The sequence below is a fragment of the Alligator mississippiensis genome, chromosome 4 (assembly GCF_030867095.1).
Source record: "Alligator mississippiensis isolate rAllMis1 chromosome 4, rAllMis1, whole genome shotgun sequence".
NCBI classification, from domain to species: Eukaryota; Metazoa; Chordata; order Crocodylia; family Alligatoridae; genus Alligator; species Alligator mississippiensis.
The window spans coordinates 188066719-188085408 of NC_081827.1; the positions used below are offsets into that span (position 1 = coordinate 188066719).

The 18690-nt window shown below is 44.3% G+C and overlaps 1 protein-coding gene across 1 annotated transcript in view; it reads left to right on the plus strand.

Annotated features, from left to right (window-relative positions):
- The first annotated feature begins 15423 nt into the window (after positions 1–15423).
- The window catches only part of ITGB2 (integrin subunit beta 2), a 53550-nt gene continuing 50283 nt past the window's right edge, over positions 15424–18690 (plus strand). The window contains exon 1 of the mRNA XM_019492197.2: positions 15424–15590. The gene's annotated coding sequence lies outside the window, so the exon portion shown is untranslated. The remainder of the gene's footprint in view (positions 15591–18690) is intronic.

Genomic DNA, 18690 nt, shown 5'->3' on the forward strand with positions numbered 1-18690 from the left:
TTGTCAACAAAGGTCTCCCAGGACAACAGTCATAAGCTGCCCAGCAATCAGCCTTCAGGCCCTACTGAGCAATCCCTGTGGGATGAGTGCCACTTGACTGGGAGGGGCAAGGCTTAAGCAGCATTTAAGTCTAGAGCCTGGGTCAGCTCAGGTAGTCTAACTGCAGAGTTAGGAGCTCCTGGTTTGGAAGGCTGCAGAAGGATACTAGGTTCACTTCCAAGCTGCCTTATGGGGACTACCAGTAAGATGCTGATATCTTACAGAGGAACACAACTCAAGACAAGGGGAAGATTTGTTGCAAGGCAATGGATTACTGTTGCTGTTTGTATCCAGAGTGGGTTAAGTTTATGTTTTAGCTACTTTGCTTATTCCTTTGTTACAATTTAATCTCGTGGTCTGGGACTGTTGGGGGTTGGTGGAACTCCCAATAATGCCATGAGGGCTCACAGGTATCCTGAGCCAACCAGGGACCCGAAACCAGGCTCATTGTCCAGGACAGATGGGGCCAGAAGCCCAGATGGACAAGGCCAGATCAGGCTTGTTTCCCAGAGCAGGGCAAGGACAGAGCCAAAAGGCCTAATGTCCAAGAAAGACAGACACTAGGGCCAGGGGGCCCAGGCATGCAGAGCCAAAGCAAGCTCAGCACCCAGAGCAGGAAAGAAATAGATTTGGGGGGGGAAGGAGGGCTAGGGAACCCATACAGAGCCAAAGTAGACTCAGTGTCCAGAAAAGGGTGGAGACAGGCCCAGGGTCCCAGACAGAGCCAGAGCAGGGTCACTGCCCAGAACAGGACAAGGATAGGGCCAGAAGGCCTAGTGTCTGAGAAGAACTGATGCCAAGGAGCCCAGAATCCAAGTAGGAGAGACAGGAGCTGGAACCCAAAAGTTCAGTCTGGCACAGTGAACTGTTATTAGAGAGCCCAGCAAAAGGAAATGGGTTGAGACCCCAACAGGGGAGTGTTTAGACGGTAACGCTTTTGGAGGTGTAGACATGACTAGGGGAGGTCAGAGGCTGTGACTAAGCCCTTAAGGCTACAGTTGCCCTGAGGGGATGGATTGAGAGGACCCACTTAGCACAAGGGCAGAATTGAGTAGCAGGGTCCAGGAGGGACCTGCTTGCTGTCACAAGGACTGGTGCTCACTCTAGTACCTATTTAGCCTCCCTTTCAAGCAATCACTCCAAGGTGTGACAGGTTAGGAGAAAGGGAGGGGTCCCAGAGCTGGAGCAGGGCAGGTGGCATGAGGCCAACACAGGGTGTCATACCTGCCCCTGGGATGTGAATCTTGCTACAGTCTGTCACAGCAGCCTCTATGCAGTCATCCTTAGAGCTAGTTTATATAGAGATGTTGTACTTATTAAAATTTTGTAAAAAATGGTGTTGAACTGATTCAAATCCCTATGTAGACATTCTTATCAGTTTAAAACTGGTAATATTACTTTAGTTTGCGCTCATAATTCACCCATACAAACCAAATGTCTATAAGCTGCATTTAAACTGATGAAGGAGTGTCCACACACAACATCTACACATTACCTATTAGGCCACAGGAAACAAACTCTGCAGCAGGTTAGTACTTGTAAATACAAGCACTATCCTGCTGTGGAGTTTTTTTAAAATAAACCCTTCACTGAGATGTTGTCCTAGCTGCTTGGGGCATGAGGGTGCTTCAGTGCATGGGCTGCCTATCAGCTAGCCCCCCCCACATCTTGCAGCCAACACTGCTCCAACTCAGCTTGACGTGCTGCATTCCCAAGCACATGTTCAAAAAACACAACAAGGAGCAATAAACTCTGGTGCAATATGTGCCAGAGTTTATTGCTTCACATTAATATGCATGTGTAGTCATACCCTGCAAGTAGAATCTTAACGTGCAGTGTCTTGGGTAACCTTAAATAGAGCCAGCACTAATGGCTCTACATACCTTGCTGAATGTCTCCTTGTGTCAAAACGCAAGAACAAAAGGACCTTAAATGGGAATTAAAGGCAACCAATGAAAAACCAACAAGAGGAAATGTATGTTCACATAGTGTGTAATCAGCTAAGTTACTCAGTGCCACAGGAAATCATTGAAGCCAGAATGCAGCAAGCGTCACATGGGGAGCAGGCATTTATATCTTTAACAAGAATATCTAGACCTATAATTAACACCATCAACAGCTTTGAAAACAATATTAAGTCTCTTGCTTCAAGTCTATCTTTATCAGCACACAAGAGGAAACCCATGCAGTGGATAGATTAATGCACAGTTGTCTACAGCCTGTTTTTTTGCATTTTATTATGAAGCAGCTAGTGATGGTCAATGTCAGAGCTGGACAACAGAACAAGACTCAGGAATGATTCAGTTTGGCAGTTCCTGTCGTCCATCACTAGATGTGCACAATAAGGGGAAAAATCAACGAAGAGGAATTCAGTGAAACTGAGGCCCAAATCCAACTTCTTCCATAAGCAGCTTAGGTCAGCTTACGTGTCTGAATAGAGCCGTGTAAGTGATATGTAGAGCTAGTTTTTAGATCCTACTGGCCCCTTCACAACTTGATTTGTCTTTATATTCTAAGATGTTTCTGTTCCATCTAGGAAGACATATAACCCTGTGTAAGTCTTTGAAAGATGAGGAGGAGACAATCCAGGCAGAGGAAGTATTTGAGGAATAGGTCCTTCCTACCCTTTAGCCCAGTAACATAGTGGTTAAGGCACTTCCCCAAGGAATGCATTCTAGGTGCCCTTCATCCTGAGGGGTCTGAACCTACTTCATTTACCTCCCAACAAAGTGCCCTAATTTGCAGGCCTTGTACTAGGCAAAGCCATAAGGATGCTCTATACCTCTTGGTGAAGCCAGCCCATTGGGTAGCCAAGAGGAAAAAGACTTAAAAAGAAAAACAAGCCAGCCAGAAGGAGTCTAACTATGGTTGACTGATCTGAGTACTTCCTCAGAAGAGGACATGCCTTGGGTTCTAGCCCTTGCTCATGTTCCTAGTACTGTCTAATGGTTTTAGCCAATGACTATTTCATGCAAAATACAGAAACATTGGGAGCTGCTTTATACAAAGACTGTGAACTCTTTTACCTAAGTAAGAACTCATACATTTGAAGTTAGAGATGGCCAGCCAAAGCCACAGACTAATAGAGTGTGTAGAAACAGAAAGGGAAGAGCAATGTTGAGTTATTTTCTTATTCTGGTAGCATAAGTTACCAGATGGCACATGTGCTGTTCCCAACTGTTCCCTGCAGTAGACAAACAATGTACATTCTTTGAAAAAATCTTGCTGATTCCTTTTCTTTGTGGGGGACTGTTAAAAACAGCAAGAGAGTTTGCTTTCATTGTTCATCTCCCTAACTTTGGGGCACAGTTGATTCCAGGGTTAGGGACAGACATTCCAAAGGCCTGAGCCTCAAATGATTCAATCTTCGCAGGTTAATTTAACCTGACTAGGCTATCAAAGTTTGTAAATGCACAGACATCCCAGAAACACAGGCACATGCCTGTAGTGGCTCAGGCTAGAAGCCAGGGGGTACTAGAACAGCCCTCCATTCCCTTCTACAGTGCTGAGCTGAGGGGTGTGTGGCCAGGCCCTGGCAGGACACACTGACTACAGAGGGTACCCCCCCCCCCAGCTTCTGACCAGACCAGCAGGGAATTGATAACGCAGTGTTTATCACCCATAACTCAGTGTTTCTCACCCCATTAAGAACAGCAAAGGGACATTACTAACTACCTACAGATTCCGCCTTTGTCCCATCTGCCACAGCACGGACCGTAACCAGCATGTGGTCTTCTATCTAATGCTGAGAGGTGTCTGTGTAAGGTAGAGGGGAGTGTGGGGAGCAGGAAGAAGCCAGGCAGATACCTGCAGTCTGTACCAAGCTCCAGCCAGGGAGCAGAGGGGAGGGTCCAGCCCTGCTGCAGAGCAGAGAGCCCTGCCCAGCCCAGAGAGCATGCTAGGATGCTGGGGGAGTCTGGTTTATCTTAAACCAGCAAGGGGTCTGGGACAGACATTGCATAAACTGGTTTGACCCAAATCAGTTAAGTCTGATACTACATTCAACCAGGTTTATCTCAAACTAGTTTCAGCCATTTTCAAACTGATTTATGTGCACTGAACATCTGTTCTGTTACAGGTTTAAACCAGTTTCTGATCACTTAAACCAGTTTATGTGTAATGTCGGTCCCTAGCCCAGGAGACCAGCCATTATTGTTTGGGCTGGGATTACAGAATACCTCAGCGTCAACAGTGCAGCATGCTTCTTTAGTTAAGGCTCCAAGCACTTGCAGGAGGAACACAGCACCTCACAATACTAACATCCATGAAAGGAGGAAACTCTTTGGCTGGAGACTAATTCAGCTCCACCGATTCTCATTTTAACTGCAAAGGCAAGGACAAAGCTATTTTATTAAGGTTTTGGTACAGAGGTCAAATTCCAAGTCCCTGCATAGAGCTACAATGCTGTTCTGCTGCTTTGTGCTGATAGCTAGACCAGGTAGGGCTCATTCTCCTGTCCAAGGATATAAAAGGATTTGTGTCTCCTTCTGAGGCAGAAGGGACAAAAGAATAGCATTTGAGATGTAGACAATTCTGGAGGAAGTTCAGAGAAAGGGTTTTACATATAATGTTTTGAGGCCCCTTTCTGCTGGCTTTATAACAGGAAAGTTAAACACAACATGAAGACAGGTAGACATAACTACTGCCCTTCATTTGAGTAGCTGAAACTATAGGAACTGTTATCCAGAACAGAGGCTACATGTCAGGCTGGTCAGAAAATGGGCTATGAGGACACAGTGTTTTTTTGGGATATTGTTTGATAGAGACTGAGGGGAGCAGGGGGACAGAAGCACCCAGGAGCAGCCAAAAAAAAAAAAAAAAAGGAGAGAGAAAAGCAGCCCTAAAGCCAAGGGCAGGCAGGACAGCCAACAGCCAATTGTGATCTCTCTATCAGAAGATCACAGTGCTTCAAATGCAGAATAAATAGAAGCAGCTTACTAAATGTTTTATTTTCCCCCTTTTCTTAAAGAAGAATGGGAGGAAGGGGGAAAGGGAACTTCATAGTACAGTCTAAAAAAATAGATATTTTCAACCACAGCAGCATGATACATTAACTTCTGTAGCAGAAAAGGTTTTGCATAATTTAAATATGAAGGGAAACTGGCCTGGGGACAGGCCAACTATATTCATGGAAGAAAGCAAATTCCTTGTATTTTTCAACGGGTCTCAGTTACATAGGAAGAGAAATCCCACTGCCATTCTAGGGGATCTTTCCTAAGACATTTGGCACTTTTGGAAATTGTAGCCCACCTGAGCTAAACACATTATGTTCTTAAGGGGAAATGTATTGAATTAAGGACTGCAGACTTTGTTTCTGAAGCCTGTATATATGTATCTTGAGCAGGTTTGAAATTCTCTTCTTAGTAACATGAAGTTGCTTGAAACCAGTGCCAGTTCCTAAATTGGAACAAATATCCTTCAGCAACAAAACAGCCTAAAGCTCCCAAACAAATCTTCCAAGCAAGAAGATTTATGCAAGATCAAGTTGAACAACAGGGTGGTCATGTGGGACTTGATCAGGGAAAGACTCATCATAGTCTTATTTTGTTGGTATAATTGTACAGCTTCCTAAAAAAAGGATGTCACAAAAACAGTAAGAGGAAGTATGGCTATTATTAGGACTGCAGAAGGAAAGGAACGATCTTCTTGGCTGCTGCCCTGAGTCCCCTGGTCTTGCTCCTATTCACTTGTTTTTTTAACTGTTCTATTACAAATTGAAGCTCGTAACTGAGTAATTTACCGCTAAGAATCTTGCTTCTTTGTAACGAGTTTCTTACGCATAAGAGGTGTGTACTCACATACTTCTCATAAATCAGAAGTTTCTCTTCCTTTTCTCTGGCTGCCATTCAGTGTTGGATTTTAAGCCCATGCTTAAGTGCTCTGCTGACATGAAGGCAAAGAATGACCCAGCGTGGTTTTGCCAAAAGCAGCAGCAAGAGTCCTTTAAAAGCAATGTTTATTGAAACAAAAAGAATGAAAGTGAATCCCAGACAAGCAGTGCAAATTGTTACCTCATGTGAGGCTGTGGCTGCTTAGGGAACCACTTAAGCAAGTCAGTGGGGAAACAGCTTTGGTTCAAACTCATCCCAGAAAATCCCAAAGCTACCTTGTTATGCATTAATTTTGGGCAGCTCCTGGAGCTCTAGTCTTAACCTCTGGATTTGCCACACATTAAAACCTTTAAGTAGCTTAAAGCAGTGGTTCTCAACCTTTTTTGTACCAGGACCCATTTGTAAACATCAATGGCCAGTCCCAACTCAGTGGCCTTCACTCCCGACCCACTGTCCCCCTCCCCCAGGCCCCAGCCCCCCAGTTTGTGGGGCAGGGGGTGGGTGTGTGGGGCAGGAGGGGCCCTAGGCAGCCCCTTGCAGGCTGAAACTCTGACTTTTCCCTCGCAGGCTGGTACAGTTTCCCATGCTTTTCTCCTTTAAAGCAGAATCCATTTTAAAGTTTGTTTGCAACCCTTTCATATATTCTTGCATCCCCCTTTTGGGTTTCAACCCATGGGTTGAGAAACCCTGGCTTTAAGCACTCATTATATGGCTCAAAGTTATGCCACTCCAGGGCAGGTGATCCACACTACCCAGCTCCTGTTCCATTAAGGTCTGGCCACTCCCCACAGATACTCCAGTCAAGTTGAAGGTGTGACTGCAAGCTAGCATTAATCTGATCAACATTTGCGCGGCTTGCAGTGTAAAGTGTAATAAAGCCCTAAGCAAGTAGGAGGCTGCACCAGCAAAGCTATATAGCTGGTGCAAATCTGTACTGGGCACAGGGTCAGGATGGATGGAATCAAAACTTGTCATTACAAGACATTTTAAGACAAGAATTTTTTCTTTCATTCTTGGCTCCTCTCAGCCCCACTGACCAACAGAGCCATTGTCCATCATATTTAAGAATTTGTGGCAGTCAAATAAGATAATTTTGGATCTTATTTGAGATAAGATAAGGATTTTTGAAAAAGGGCAAAAAAGGTGCCTATCTTTAAAAAATGGGAAAAAGAGGATCTGGGAATGACAAATGGTCAGTTTATCCTGGACACCTATAAATATCACAGATCATATAAATCAAGGAATCCATTTCTTAGCATTTCAGATATAACAAAGTGATCAGGAACAGCCGACATGGATTTGTTAAAAGTCATGCTTGACTAAACTGATTTCCTTCCATAAAATGGTGATAGACTCCATAGGGGAGAGCAGTGGTTATGATATTTCTTGACCTCAGCAAGACTTTCAGCATTGTTTCCTGTGATGTACTCATTTGTAAGCTAAGAAAATACAGTCTAGACCAGGGGCGGGCAAAATCCAGCCTGCGCGCCCATCCAGCTTATGGTAGACTCCATTTCCCAGCAGCTCCTGCCTGCGTTGCTGTGGCAGGTTTCCATAGAGAAGGGTTGGGGGCATGTAGGTAGCGGATTGCAATTCTGCCCTGGATCCTGGACCACACTGTCACTGCCCCAAGATCTCAATCCCAGCTCCAGAGCAGCTCTCCACCCAGCCACACACACTGCCAGTGCTGCTGGGGCCAGTCTCCAGGGAAACCCTGGCCCTGTGCCATCACAGCCCCACTGCTGCTGAGTTCTTCATGAAAACCAGCTGCAGCAACATGGGCAGGAACTACTGGGAAAGGGAGTCTGGCTGCTGGCCAGATCTGCCATTTTGTCCACCCCGCTCAGGACAAAAGGAGTATAAGGTAGCTGCATAACTAGTTGGGTCACCCTGGTCAGAAAGCAGTCATCAGAGGCTGGACATGTGAGAGGAGATCTTGATCAGGGTTCCCCAGGGATCCATCTCCAGGGGTCTGTGGGTCCCGTATTGCAGAGGCCATCAAGCCCATCAGACCTATCCTCTGCTCACTGACCTGTCTTCTACAGGAATACCAGTCAAGTTCAGGATCTCAGTCCCAGTGTTGAAGGTGCTCCATGACATGGACTCAGCGCACTAAAAAGATTTTCAAACTCCAAAATGAGAACCAGAGTAAATAATAATGCCCCTTTGATTGATGGAACTTTCTTGTGGGTTAGGCTTGGACTGCGGAACAAAGTCCCACAGGAACTAAAACCAGAAGAAACCTCATCAGTTTTCGCTCCAGATATAATTGTCTAATCCACTGTCCTTTGTATACGAAAAGTAGCACCTATGTGGGTTTTTTAATTAAAAAAAGCAAAATAAATAACCCAACCCACCAAACCAAAGCACTGCAGTGTACATGTGGTTCTTGCTCTAGAGAGAAGAGGGCAAGATCAAACCATATAGCATGGATATTAATGAGATAACTTAATGCTTTAGGTCGTGTGTAGATGAAATGAGGGGCATGTGTGCACAACACTTTAAAATGGGTTAAATGCTTTTGCACCACTTTAATGGTGCTGTTGTTTGCATGCATCGGCGGAGTACTGCACAATCATTCTAGCTTCTGTAGCAAATTCAGCAGGATAATGCACCTTAAATGACTTGAGGTGCAGCAAAATACAACTCCTCCGAGGAATTTTCGTTTGCTGCCCTACAGCCATGGAGCAACGCACCAGACTCCATGCAGCTAAGGGGCTCTGAAAGAAGCCCATGCAGGAAGCCTGACAGCAGCCTGGGAAGGCAGGCTCCACCCAAGCAGCAAGCCTAATCTTTTTTGTCCCCCCTGGAGCCTGCCTGCAAGCCTGAGTTGTGTCGGGGCCTGGTGCTTTCCTCTGAGGCTGCAGTGCCCCCTGGGACCACCCAAGCCGGGTGCCTGCAGGCAGGTGCCATCTGCAGGGGGGGGCCGCCGCTGCCACAGAGAGATGCACCAGCCCCACCCCACTGCTGGAGAGGCAGAGACTGCTCCACCCACTGGCAGCTCACCCTCCCCTCCCTACTGCCAGAGAGGCAGGTAAGTTCAGGTGTGTGCATGACACAGGGGTTTAAAGGGCCCTAAATTGAAGCAGTGTTTTTACAAACCCACTGCTTCAATTTAGGGCCCGTTTTGTCTACACATGCCCTTAGTGCTTAAATACTACAGTGATAAGGGGGATACAAGAACCAACACAGACCAAAACACAACTTAGTCCCCCTACAAAAAACCAACTCCTCTAGCAGATTTAACCCTAAGAGACTCCTCCTTCTAGTAATTTATGCTAATATAGCTGCACCTTGTAATGTCCCATAACAAACATAACTATTCTGAACTGAGACTGCTATTCTGCAGCCTACCTCATTGAAGTGGCCTGGAACCTCTCCTACTTCCTGAGCAAGTGCCCGAACCTCTCAGCTATTGAGACTACAACATGGGAGGACTCTTCTCCTCCTCTATGCATACTCAGTAGCTGTGTGAATGCTTAGTATACATAAGTGCCAAAAGTACCATTTACATGGTGGGAAAACTGACGTTTAGGCACATGAAGAGTAATAGAACAAAGCATTTCAAGAAAGAGCTCTTAAAAACAATAAGAACAATTTGTACATCAAATTCTAAGTAAATAGTATATTGTTTTAAGAAGGTTATTTGTTCATTATATTATCCACTGGGCATAGCTACCAACAGATACAGAACTGCCACTACTAAAACTGAGTCAGCCCCACTGAGTTCACTGTGGTTACTCACATAGGACTACAGTCAGGACCTCATACCCAAAAATGGGAGAATTGTATGATTTCACCATAGGAAATATAATAGCATGAGGCCTGAGACAAGAAGAAATGAACTATCAGAGAGGCCAGGAAGGGTCAAAGATGCAACTGTGACAAGCACAACCAAGATTTCAGTACAGAAAGTGTTAGGGTGTTGAGAGCAGACCATGAAGCAATGATGACATTTGTTGTCACCAGTGAGCAATGCTTAAGAAACAGACAATATATTCTGTACCTGCAAGAGAGTTTCTGGATTGTGTATCAGCAGATGGGATTCAAAAGTACTCTCAGCTTGTATGCATGTGTCACAAGTGGCTCAGCAGAGGGGAAAAGGTCATCCTCATCATGTCACCTCATTGCTTTCCCACCATGCCAGCATCACCTCAGTTTTATGCAGGAAAAGCTTCAACTAAACATCCTTCATCCATGACTCCTCTTTCCCCAGATACTAAGTCATGTGTGCCAGAGCACTGATTGGTCAGGTATAGAGATATTAGGCTAGCTGTTCCCAGCCCACTGAAAACTGCAACTTATACCTCCTGTCATACCCCACTAATGGTTACACATACTCAGTAAATGGGAGAGAAGACAAGCTGGACTCCAAATAACTCCACACTACAATGCTCTCAGGGAGGAGACACAATGTGCTGCACAAGAGAAAAATAGAGAGCGGCATAATCAAGTCCAGCAGACTGACACCATCCATTATGAAAGCAGCATAATCCATTTCAGCAAACTGACACCATCTCACGGTCAGCAGGATCCAAGGCTGCTGATATCTCTGGCAGGACCAACAAAGACACAAAATTGATCTCCTGTTGATGGATGAAACTCATCTACCAATGCTGTCCTACATTTGGATCTATAACTATGTGGATGAGGACCTGAGAGATCTGTGTGGTAGGGCTGGAGTGTTGTTGTAGCCATAGTGGTCCAGGAAACAGGCAAGAAGCAACAATTTTGGGAAGATATATTTTATGAGCCTGGCTATATAGCTGAGAATGATGTTAAACAAGCTTTTGGGCACAAAGGTCACTGACAGACATGAAAAAAAAACCCAAAACTAAAACAGAGCTTTCCTGGAAGAGGAAGTATGTTAGTATGACCCAGTTCCTCAGTGTCTGAATAGACTGGGCACCTCAGTGGAGCTTTTTGGTGCTTTTATCTAATAATTTATTAGATAAAAAGTGCCATAAAGCCCCGCTGAAGGGCTTTTTGAAAAGCCCCAGGTCAAACTAACGTGATGTTGCTTCTGGCCACGTGCTGCACTCAGTGTAGGGCTGCACTGAGCTTAAAGTGCTGGGGGGGCGTTACACCTGTAAGCAGCCACAGTAGCCTTCTTCAAGTCAACTAAGTGCCTCTCTTTAGGTCCAGTGACATAGCTTGGTGGGTCACTAGGAGCAACTGGAATTGTGATTGCAAACACAGCAGTAACCAGAAGTCATTTCTTCTGCTTTGCCCCAGGCACCCAGGGGCATCCCTACACTGCACTTCAGTTGATCAGAAGGCCACTTTGTGCCCAAAAACTTTCCTAACATTTCTCCCACCTGTCCATTGGGTCCAACACAAATATCCCTGAGGGAAAAAAACAAAAAACCTTACTTCTAAGAGATACAAAGCAGCTAAGTTTGAGAGTCTTGTCTCAACATTACCTTTTTTGTACTCTTACTGAGAAAGAGATGAAGTGATATTGGCTGATAACCAGCCTATAAGCATCAAGTGGTTTCCTAAACAAAAGCTACACATCACCTTTCTTAGAAGAACTGGGCATTCTGCCTCCCCAAACATCAACCTGTGCGGTGGAAGAAGTCACTAGTCAAATAACCCACTCTAAAAAATATAGATAAAACTTTCCTTCCACAGCGAGGCAGGTTGGGTGACTTCCTGACTTGCCACAACACAAACCCAAAAACAGAAGGTAATGCCAAGTTACAAAACATCTGAGCGCTGTATGCTAATATTCACCAACCATGTATCATTAGCAGGAATAGATCCTATATTGTCCTTTCCCTCTCTGGATAATGTCAAATCTGGATTAACCTCAGCAAACCTGACTATGACTACTACGAATTAAATATATATCTGAAGTTCAGTCACTTACTTTATTAGAAAAAGACAAAGACAACACTTCAATACAGAAGGCATATTTCCTCTTTGGAGGGCAGGGTCTTAATAATTACTTCATGTAAGAGATCTCCCCTAAAAAGGAAGTTCAAAGGTGCTTTTTTAATATCCCAGCTGTTTTCAAAAAGGGGCTAAAGGTAGTTTCTATAAACAGGTTTTGACCAATCGTGTATCTTTGTTTTGACCACAGCATCTCCAAGTTAACAAACAACAACTTTTACTAATGCTGGTTAGTCCCTGATATCAAAGTGCTTGCCTTGAATATCAGCAGAGTCATCTCAGTATCAAACTGAAGTCTGGGGAACATTGAAATTCAAGACTAGTCAGAAGTGGCTCTTGGGCAGGGGTAGGTATATAGTCATCATCATATGCACCTTTTATTCCTGCCCCACTTGGTGTTTAAAACAAACTGTTTGGCAGGACTAGCCACATTTCTATTCAGGTGGAGCTGAGGGAGTCAACTGACCTTATGGTTCATTATTATCTGCTTGATTGCTGCTAATCTTTACACTCCATAGGTGCTAACAAGCCTTGTTCTTTCATTAACCAAGCTATCCTTTCTTCTACAATTATCTTGTCAGTTATCTACTCCTGGTAATGTTTTTGTTCCCCGCCCCCCATATGTCCAGTAAAAGTGTGCCACTATTGAGGAACCTGTACTGAATGGCTCTGTTCCTAGGGGATTTGAACCTACAATGTATCAGAGCCAAAAAGAAGAGGAACAGGGCTGAAGGCAGGCCCAGGTGTGCAATGGTACAGGGGTCAGAAGCAGGAGGAAGCTGCAAGGTGAGGCAAAGAGGTAAGTTCCTGCAGTGACCCTTGCTTGAGTTATTCATTGTAGTAGATGATGGAGGTTGTGGGAGGTTGAACCAGCAGCACAACCAGGATGACACGAAGGTGGGCATGGGTGGATCCAGAGGGGTTTGTCTCCCCATGTAGGAGACTAAACCCTGTGCGTGTGTGCGTGTGTGTGCGTGTGTGCGCACGCGCACGCGAACACACATATATACACGTGTATGTATACATATAGATATTCTTATATAACAAAGGACATCGTCCATCTGTCTGTCTGTCTGTAATGCTCTCGGAGCACTCATCATGGCGGCACTCTGCTGCCTCTGAGGAGCAGGACTAGGGGGGTGAGGCCAGCACTGCTGGAGTCAGCAGTGCTAGTGGAGGGGGACAGCGGGGCAAGCTCCCCCCTCTCCCCATTCCTGGGAGGCGGCGGTGGCGCTCTGTTTCCCCCCTCCCCTGCTCCATCAGTCTTGACAGTCAATTGGCTAGTATATACATATAGGGCATGTCTACATATCGCCATATGGCAACATTCCTACAGTACTTCTTTTGTAAGTATTAAAGCACGGTGCAGTACAGGTGATTACTGCACTGCACATGCAGCACATGGTTAAATTTTGCCATTATGGTGATGCAGTGTGTCACTACGTCACCATAAGGTGACGTGTAGACATGCTTATATATACATGTACACACATGTGAGCACGTGTGTGTATTTGTGTGTATTGGAAATAAAAGATAATGACCCAGTACTATTGGCAAATTTTCAGCACTAGCATGCTAAAGCAGATTGCATGTGTGCTGGCTGACATGGTTCTGGGGAAATTAAGGGCCTGTAATTGATTGCCTTGGCAATTTGATACCGAACTTACAATTTCCTAAGACAATGAATGGAAATCACTAATTCGCTGAGGGATAATTTCAGCACCGAGCAGCAGAAGGACTTTGTCTATACCAGAAATGATGTGTGATATTAAGTAATCAAGGATGATTTGGCTGCGGGGAAATGGAAGACAAGGAGTATCACTATCTGCCTTTGAGATTCTCCCATGGGCCAAATATTGTCTGATGTTTCAATGCACCCACATCATTGTGAGCACAACAGTGCTATGTATTCAGCATCAAAGTGCCATTTTCCACGTTTATCTCATTTCAGAGAATTATTATTTTCCGTTCTGAAGGGTGTTCTTTGGTTTCAAGATGGTTGCAGGCAGGCTGCAGTGGAGGGTCAGGGTGTGATCCTGTCTCATGGTGACTTAGCAATATTTTACTGCAAGCTAGTGCTTGTGGTAATCTTCTTCCTCCTTCCAGAAAGCATAGAAGCCTTCTCTCTTTCACGCAGGCCCCTCAGGCCATTCTTGCTTCATCCTTTTTGGTGGAAGAGGGATCCAGGCTTACCTCCTGGTTCTTCACCTGGCAGAATCCCAAGAAGCTTCTTTTGCATCTCAGCCCACTCTGTGGACAGTTCCTTCCTTTCTGCCCTGCCACAAGCGCCTTTCTGTCCCTGTTTACACGACTAGCTTTACCACACGCTGCTCTGGAAAGGGAGGGGCTGTAGTGAACTTGAACTGAGAACTCCACCCCTTCTGCAGTGTTAGGCCAGCCCTTTAAATTCCTTTAAAACAGAAGTATTTAAATAGAGCTCAGAGCACCCAGGCCTGGTCCCCACCCTCCCAACACAGCTCTCTGCCCCTCTCTTGAGCACCCAGTGCTTTGTTTCCTACCTCATTCCTACTGCACCCTCCACAAGGAAAGCCAGCAAAAACATCCACTTTGCAGCATGCCCTGTAGGTTGCCATGTCTGAGCATTGTTGATCAGGGTGGGGGAATGTAACCAAGGATCCTTCACCAGGTGTGATGGCTAGCATGATCTGTAACACCAGCTAAGCTGCTGAGGCCTCCTGGCAATACAAGGCCTCCTGGCAATGCACTTAATGCAAGGGCCTTACTGCAATCATTGAAGCTGGAGCTGCACAGCAGGAGTTATAGTAGGTACATTTTGGGGACATCCTAGCAATGAGGTGAGGTGTGGTCCAGGCTGTTCTGGATGATTCAAGGTCTTAGAAACCTGTGGAGCTGTAATACAAGTTTGGGAAGCCCCCAAGCTGCTCCAATCTACTCCAGGTCCTGGAGGTCCTGATTGCCCCAGGACTGGGAAGCTGTGAGTTACCTACATGACCTGTGCATGGGTGCTGCAGTATATTCAAATTTGTCCTGAGAAGTTCCTATTCTCAGCCTTCTCTTATGCTAGCAGGAGGGGAATTGTAACTCAAGTGCCTTGGGTACCTTCAGCTTTCACAAGAGGAGGCTCTTCAAAGCCCAGGACCTAAATTAGTCAGGGCTACAGATGTGAATGAATCCCAATGCTTGCACCATCCCTTGGAAGTCATCAAGAGCCAGTACAGAGTCAAGAGTAGATATGTAATATAAATTATCACACTTGACTGGAGCTCACCTTGATTATGGAGCCAGTGACAGATTCACCACCCCCTGTACTGCTTCATTTGGCACATGTCTGTAACAAGAGATACTGAAGAAAGAACACTTTCCTACTATTATGCATTCTGAAGGGATTGCATATTATTTATGAGCCAAGGGGAATGAGTTCTGCCATGATGAAAGGATAAAAACACACCCCAGACTCTTCAAGAGACTGAGGCTCCATTGTTCCCTCCACTGAGGCTACCAGAGGGGTTACCATATGGTAAGAGCGCAGTCTTTGCTATTAGAGATCTGTTTGTTTTGTTTTTTTTGCGGGGGGGTTGGTTTTTCTTCCTTTTTAAGGAAATGTACACACTCACATCGCATTTTCTTGACTTCCTCCTTGTCTCACACAGGGTGACTATATAACAGAAATAGGAAGAAGAAAGCAGTAGTATGCTGCAAGAATCCCAGTGACTGATTGTTTTTCACAGCTACACTGGAGGAACTTCACAGTCAGCTGAGGCACAGCTTCACCACTGCCTGAGAACAGCTGTGGGAAAGCCAGCCAGAGCAGTAGATGCATGGTGATTCTGTTCCTGTGGAGGGGTGAGCAACATCTGCTCTGTCTGTGGCTTTGCTGCTTATTGACTTAATGTCCTCATAAGTGCCTATTATTACATTGCTTGAGTTTTGCTCTGCTCCTTTCAGAAATGACCAGCAGTGTCCTGAATTCTGCTCCAGGAACTTGAGAACATTCTGTTTGCAAATTTCTCTTCCATTCTATCTTTAATTGCCTAGTGGGTTAGAGTAGCCTTTTATAGAAGATGGGCACTCAAATTTTTTTAACTGAGTTGCTTCTGAAGGTGGAAACAAGCATGGGATTGTTGATGTGTAATGTACAGAAACTTAGGACCCAGCACATCATTGCACTGCTCTAAGACAAATGAGTATAATATGCATTTTAAATGCTACCACATTAATCTGATCTCTTTGTGCACGCTGCGGCAATTTAAATGGATGCCCAAGGAACATGGCAGTGGAGAATTGTACCCTTCCACACAGATGAAACAGAATACAATATATGTAAGGATGGGGAAATTCAGCGGCTATTGATCATATCAAAAGACTGGGTTGGATTTATGAGAAGGTTGACCAGATGCAGAAGAAGATCATTTGCAGTGCTCTGTGCTCCTTGCTGTGTAGCAACAATCTGTAATAGTTGAGGGTCTGATCTTATTTCGGTACAGACTTTACTATTGCTATACCTAGAAGCTAAACAAGGAAATTAGCTTCCTGTCTGGACTATATGCTTTTAGTTTCCCTGAGCACACTTATAAATTATTTTTTTCTTGGTACAGGGTAATCTGGCTTAATACTGTCTAATGTTTCCAGGAATAAATATTGAGCATCTTCCCCCCTCCACTTGCCCTCACATTGCTGAGAAACCCATAATGCTGATATTAAGAGCCAACAGGGCCAATAGTGAACCACAGTGCAGCTGAGGATTAACATTTAAGTTGTCAGAAAGTTATACAGGGGTTAGCATTAAAGTAGGACTTGCTTTATTTGGCAGTCAGAATGGTTTGATCACATGAATAATATTAAATTAATAGTTGAATCCAATTAAAAACAAACCAACCGTCAGACCCTTTGTAAGCCCACCTTCCACTTTTGAGGCAGATACAGAGCAAAATGTGTGTACAGTCATGGGGAAATGCATTCATTCACAAGTCAGAAGGCAGAAACATAAGACTGAAAAAAGCCTGAAGGTTATGGGTTTTGCCATGGATGTCATATCCTGCCTTAGTCATAAAATCACTTGTTTTTGCTCTTTGCATGTCACATTTGTTTCAGCTCCATTTTTACATACAATTTACTATTGTTATATATAATGCATTTTTGTAAAAGGGTTTCTATGACTCTTGTCTTCAGTGGCACAGGACTGACCTCAGACCCAGGAGGAGCCCTCTGGTATTGTGGTGGGGTTTTTTTCTGTCAGATGCATTCTGGGGGAGGAGCAATGAGGTTTAATCTGTTTGTAAAGCAGCCTAAGGTCTGAGACCGAATTTAGGAGACCACATATGTACCTAACAGACAAAGCTACTGTGCTCTTTCATTAAAGGGTTAATATGAATGTTCAGTATTGCACAATTACTCAGAAGGAGAAATGACACCAGTTTTCCTTGCTATGTTACACATCGGACAACTTTATTTTTATATTGCTATCAGAAATTGAATCTGTAATCCTTCCATGAATGAGAAAATAAGAGCACTTATTACTTGCACATTGTAAATCCCAGTAAGGGAAGAGAGAGAATACACAGCAATAACCTACTCAGTGATATATGGAACCTCAGCAGTGACCAAAGAAGTGTTTCTCAACCCAGGTGATGTGGCATCCTGGGGTACCTTGAGTTCTTTTACAGATGCCATGAGGTCCCACACAATGTTAGCACTGTTAGGTGTGCAAAAACATGATCCACAAGATAAATCCAGAGTTTTTCAAATAGGAATTTGTAGTGTTAAAAAGCCTTCTGATCCATTGTGCTCTTCCTGAGTTCTTTGCAGTAGAAGAATTGCTCTATTATTTTTCTATAGTCAAAAAGTTAAAACAGAGCTGGCATTTAGTGAGGGGTACCTGGAGTTTAAAAAGGTTAAGAGACACTGTAATTTAGGAAATCTACATATTATATGCAAATGAAAAGAAAGCTGTAAAAGAAACCTTCCTGAATATGGGGAGAAAGATTATATCTTGTCTTTCTACAGAAACCTTTTCTGTAGAAAGACAAGTCATGCAGCTAAAGATGAGATCTGAGTTTTGGAAAAAATGGACCAAAAATGGTCTTTATCATAGGCGGTGTGCTGCTATCAATACAGCCCCCATATGTCTATACAGTCCCTAGCAGGTCTTAGCCACTACTGCAACACAGAAAGTATAAGGAGTGCATAGTAACTGCCCCTCCTTTGTAGTGTGGAATTCCTTAAATTCTCCATTTGTATTATTAGAGGGCCACTTAAAATTTGAAGTATGATCTCTAGGGGTAAACATTATATATGCACAAATATGTGTGTGTGTATATATTTTTATATATGCGTGTATTTATGTATATAATATGTGTACATTATAGTATATTGTATATGTATGTTTTATATGCATGTGTATCTATCGATACATAAAACCAAGGCTGGAGCCTTATATAGCAGCTCTCCATGGGTTCAGCTCTGCTGTGTACATGGCACTTAACACCCTCTTGGTAACACTCTTTTGGTAGCAACATAAAAATAATTTGCGTAATGTATAACAGGGAAAGGAAAACTGATGTCAGAACTTGGCAAACTGTCAACCATGTTATATCTCATCCAGCTAATCATGGATTTTGCTTAACAAGACTGGATAGTGTTCCATAACAACACGCAAACATAGATTTCATAGATTTCGTAGACATTAGGGCTGGAAGGGACCTCAGAAGATCATCGAGTCCAGCCCCCTGCCCAAAGGGCAGGAAGTCAGCTGGGGTCATAGGATCCCAGCAAGATAAGCATCCAGTTTCATCTTGAACGTGTTCAATGAAGGCGCTTGAACAACCTCCGGTGGCAGGCTGTTCCAGACCTTGGGGGCTCGGACAGTAAAGAAATTCTTCCTTATGTCCAGCCTGAAATGATCTTGTAGTAGTTTGTGACCATTCGACCTCGTCATCCCTTGGGG